This window comes from Halichoerus grypus, chromosome 6 (assembly GCF_964656455.1).
Source record: "Halichoerus grypus chromosome 6, mHalGry1.hap1.1, whole genome shotgun sequence".
NCBI lineage: Eukaryota > Metazoa > Chordata > Mammalia > Carnivora > Phocidae > Halichoerus > Halichoerus grypus.
In genome coordinates, this window is record NC_135717.1 from 48,454,991 (window position 1) to 48,460,402 (window position 5,412).

The window sequence follows — 5,412 nt, forward strand, 5'->3', positions numbered from 1 at the left end:
ATGAGGAATTTGCTCATGTAGGAGCTGAACCCTACCTTTGTGTGGTTGGCTGGGCATGGCATCCTTGGGGAATGCATGCGTGATGCTTGGTAATGCTGCAGCCACTGACTGTGTTCCTGAACATGCCTGCACCGTATTTATCAGAAGGACTTCTGGAAATTCAGCGTGCAGGATCAGAAGACCGGAGAATCACAAATTATACTGTTTTGGGGGAATAGTCAAATTGCAAATCACGTATAGATAGGCTAGACTCTGTTAAAACACGCTTGAAATGGCATCCTTTCAAAATATCAGGGATATTGTCTTATACAGAGAAACTCACACAGGGAAACCGACAGAACGTTTGGTGAGAAAGCAGAAAGAGGGGACCCTCGGTGGAAAACTCCCATTTGGCTTTGGCTAAGTTAGAGACACTGACTCATAGTCTGACTCTTGCCTTTTTAGGGTACACTTCCTAACTTATAATTTTTTTGAAAAATATAATAAAAACACAAGTATCTTGTATTCATGGGCTTTGTTATTGTTATTATTTTGTAAATACGTAGGATTTGTTCGTACTTTGTGAGACACTGAATTAATTTTCCATTCTTTCCCCATCACCTTCCTCAAAGGCTTGTTAATCCTTTTGACTTTGATTGTTGTAAACATTCATAAAATTAACATTTTAAGTGGCCATTTTTTATAAGTATCTGTTTCGTTTACAACTGCAAATAAAGCTTAGGAAAAATCTTTCTAATAGCTGCTATTATTTTTTACAGGGTAGAAATAATGTCGCTTGCACTTGTAGTGACATCAAATCAATGGTATTTATTTTCTCCGGACCACAGGCCAGAGCAAAATGAAACTGCCCTTTCTGGGTTGGAGACTTACCATTGTCTATGGGATTAAGTTCAAACTCCTTGAGCCTCTTCTTGCTCCACAGAATTGACCGTGCCATCCTTTGCCACTACACTAAATCCTGTAAGGACGTTTATATTGCATTTGTACAATTTTATTATACTTATTTGTACATTTCTATTTCTATCAGCTATCTATCATCTATCTATCATCTATCATCTTTCTATCATCTATCAATCATCTTTCTATCATCTATCAATCTATCTAATCTTTCTTCCTATTTGTTTATCCATTCTTACAGAGGATTGTATATCCCTTACAGGCAGGGACTGTGTCCTAAATGTTTTCATATCCTAAAAAATAAGCACAATACCCAGTTCTTGATCTAGGTGGAAGTCAGCATGTGCTTAGTTGAATGAATTCTCTGGCCCTGACTAAGCTATGTGCTTGTTGGAGATGGTGAATGAGTAGTATTCTTTACATTCTCAGTGTCTAGCATATCATCTGATACATAGTAGACCCAGCGTGTGCATTTGGGTTAAATAAGTAAAGGAATACGTTTAAAAAATAAAAGCAAAGCATTGAACTGAGTTGTCATAACTACTTTTGAAAACTATTAGACTCTTAAATTTGTTACATTTTGGCTTTTAATCTTTCAATGGGACAGGAAGTAATTCGATGTTCCTAGTTTTTCCTTTTGTGATGATTATCTACAGGGGTTATTCTGAATGTGTCTGATATGATGCTGGGGTTGGTAGGCCAATAGGAAGGCCAATATGCATGAGTTGATTTCTGAGGTGGATTTTGCGGTTGTTACTTAGAAAAAAGGGAGGTGCAGTTTGCCCTGGCATTTGGGGCTAACCTAGAAATACTACTTTTCAAAATGTGATATACTCTCTGGTCTTGTCTGCATTCTCTTGTCAAAAGGAAACTGAGTATCAATGTAAGGGTTTATTTCTGGACTCTCAATTCTACCCCATTGATCTATGTGTTTCTCTTTGATGCCAGTACACTATCTTGAAAATCTTAGCTGTGTGCTAAATTTTGGAATGAGGAAGGGTGAGTTCTCCATTGTGTTCTTCCTTTTGAGTTATTTATGTATTTATTTTCGGCACCTGGGTTCCTTGAATTTCCATATGAATTTTAGCATCAGCATGTCAATTTCTACAAAAAGCTCAAATTTTGACATGGATTCCACTGAATTGGTAGATCAGTGTGGAGGAGCGTTGCCATCTCAATAATAGTACATTTTCAAACCCATGAAAACAGGGTGTCTTTCCACTTATTTAGGTCTTTTTAAATTCCTTTCAGCAATATTTTGTAGTTTACGATTTACAAATCTTGCATTGCTTTTGTTAAATCAACTTCCAAGTATTTAATTCTTTTTGTTGCTATTATAAATTGAATAGTTTTCCTAATTTTGTTTTCAGATTGTTCATTGATCGTGTTTAGAAATACAGTTGATTTTTGTATATTGATCTTGCATTGCACCCTTACTGAACTGATTTATTAGTTTTGGGTGGATTCTTTAGAATTTTCTACATACAGACATATATACAGAAATGTGCAAATAGTTTTACTTCTTGCTTTCCAATCCGTGTTCCTTTCATTTCATTTTTGTGGTCTAATTGCCGGAATTTTTTAAAGTATGCTGAATGTTGAAAAGTATTCACACTTTGTTCTCTGGAAACATTAAACAACTTATTTATTTGTTTATTTGCAAGGTAAGAAATGTTATCTTAATGGAAACATCTTCCAGTCCTGAAGAATAATTTTTTTCATGTGCTTATTAGACATTTGTACTTTTTTTTAAAAAAAAAAAGAGATTTTATTTACTTGAGAGACAGCAAGAGAGAGCGCACAGAGGGAGAGAGAGAAGCAGACTCCACGCTGAGCATGGAGCCTGACTCGGGGCTCGATCCCAGGACCTAGAGATGATGACCTGAGCCGAGGGCAGACGCTTAACCGACTGAGGCCCCCAGGCGCCCCTGGACATTTTTATTCCTCTAGCGAGTTCCTTCTTACATCATTTATCCACATGTGCCATTTGTATGTTTTTATTCATTTGTTGGAATTTATATATTATGAACAGTAGCCTTTTGGCGATGAAATAAATGACACATCTATTTGCTCAGTTTGCTGTAATTTCATTTATATCATTTTTCGGATACATAGATGCATTTAGTATACGTCTATGTATCATACCCGGCAGTCGTTTGATCTGTAGCTTCAACTTTGGGTGTCAGACCTGGGAAGGCCTCCTCCACTTCTGATTATATCACAATTCACCCGTTTATGGTGTCCTTCTGTAAATATGCTATTTTTGAGGACATGCATTTGAATACTCATCAAATATTTCAGATATTTGAGCCTGTAAGCCTTTATGAGATGCATAGCTGACCGGCAGTGCTTAGGGAAAGTGAGTTGTCCGGTGACTCGCGAGGCTGTGTGTCCTGCAGCCTTGTTCCCCGGGGAAGAGCTGAGAACATTCCCCCAGATGGAGTCTTAGCAGTTTGCCTCGCGGTCAATTTCCTCGGAAAGAATGCCACCTTTGCTGACTCTAATCACAAATACAATCCAATTAAAAGCTATTATGTTAATGTGAATAGAGAGAGAGATAAAACAAGACAGTGAAATGTTTCATTTAGGCCCAAATGAGTTGATTTCTCAGGGCATAAAGAATCCCCTTTAGGTTGGTTTGTTGCAGTGACACGAGAACATGCAAACCAAGCTACTGATTAAAATCTGGGGAAGGGAGATAAAAGGTTTATCAGTGTGACAAGGGCTGGTTGATGGACTATTAGATGACACGTTTGTATGTTTGCTTTAAAACCTTTTGGTTTCTGTCACATGTTGTCATTGAAAAAACTGCCCTTTTCCGGTAGGTTCACACAGCGCTTATCTGGAAAACAAAATTGATGTACAGGGCCGTGACGATGACAGCATCATTTCTCTGTGCACAGAGCACTTCGGATATTTGATGAAGGTGGCCTAAAGGAGGAAGTTATAACAATAAAAGAAGGTGAGTCCTTTCCCAGGATTGCTGAACTCAGTGATGTAGTATTACTCGTGAGAATAAAAATCTACATTGAAGAATAGAAAAAAACTGACTTTCGAAGGTTACATTCCTTTGTTCCTCTCAATTTTAAATCACATAGCTATCGGTATGGAAGAAACAGTCAAGGTTTTTTCATCACCAACGTCGAGGGGAAGAAATTAACGTGGGTTACATTAATTCTTAAACTATTCGGTTTTGGGTCCATCTCTCATCCTAATTCCATATAAGACTACAATTTCCAGTAGGTTAATGAAATAGATTCATCATGTGAAATCTATTTTATTATGTACCTTCTAAAACATATTTTCCATTTGTTTTTTATCTCCTTATCTGCTCTTCTGAGTAAGATATCATAAATATCCTGAGATACCATAAGTATGGTAGCTGAGGTGGGGACCACAGCTGTCTACCAAAATCAATTACACCTTATTTTGGGGTGAAACAGAGGCACCAGGCATATGTGTGGAAGGCTAGAATATGCCTCCCAGGCTCCCTCGCTTCTGGTAAGGCCACATGACTAAGTTCTAGACAGTCAAGTGTTAGAGGCAATGATATGTGCTTCTTCCCCATCAGACGCACGCACATGTCCCACATGTCACCTCCATGGTAAAAGCTGGTGATTCTGTTGAAGATCTAAAGAAGGACTGAAGATTATTTCTAACCAGAGACAAAGAAGAAGGTAGGGCACATGATGAAGAGGGACAAGAATAAATTTAAAAAGCACCAACGACAAGGAGAAGAAATACAATGACAATTTCCTAAAAGTTTTATCACACGAACATAACTCATTGAAAAATACTCTGTATCAAAAGTGTAATTATGGCATAATTTGTTCCTGAATCACAGATTGAGTGAGATTGAAAAATGCTTCCTGTCAACTGACAAATAAAAGCTTTTTTTCATTGCCAAAAACACCACTCATTTTGTGTCCTAATGTCACTTAGTACATTCAGAAGAAAAAAAACCACTCAAGTCTTAAACATTATCTGAGGATCTCACTACTCCTGAGTCTCTTCCTATGCTTGTACCTTAATTAATTTTGAAAGGTAAAACCAAATTTGCAAGGGCTGTTCCAACTACAAGCATCAAACAGTACCAGAGAACGGAGTCCTTTTATTTGTCATTTCCAGATTCTACCCAAAACTTTTAGATCCTCTGTTGGAATGACAGTGTTGTCATTCACATTTTGGGTCTGAAATATAATTTTCTTTTCTTTTCTTTCTTTCTTTTTTTTTTTTTTAGGGGGTGGGGGGAGGGGCAGAGGGAGAGGGAGAGAGAGAATCTGAGGCAGGCTCCACGCTCAGCATGGAGCCTGACACGGGGTTTGATCTCACCACCCTGAGATCACGACCTGAGCCAAAATCAAGAGTTGGATGCTCAACCAACTGAGCCACCCAGGCGCCCCTAAAATTTTCATTTTTTAAAAAAAACCTGCGAGTGTTAGTTTCCTTAGGAATCTTAGAGATTTGCAGTGTATTCAGCCCCATGTGTCTCTGAAGTGACCATAAGAGAGGGTG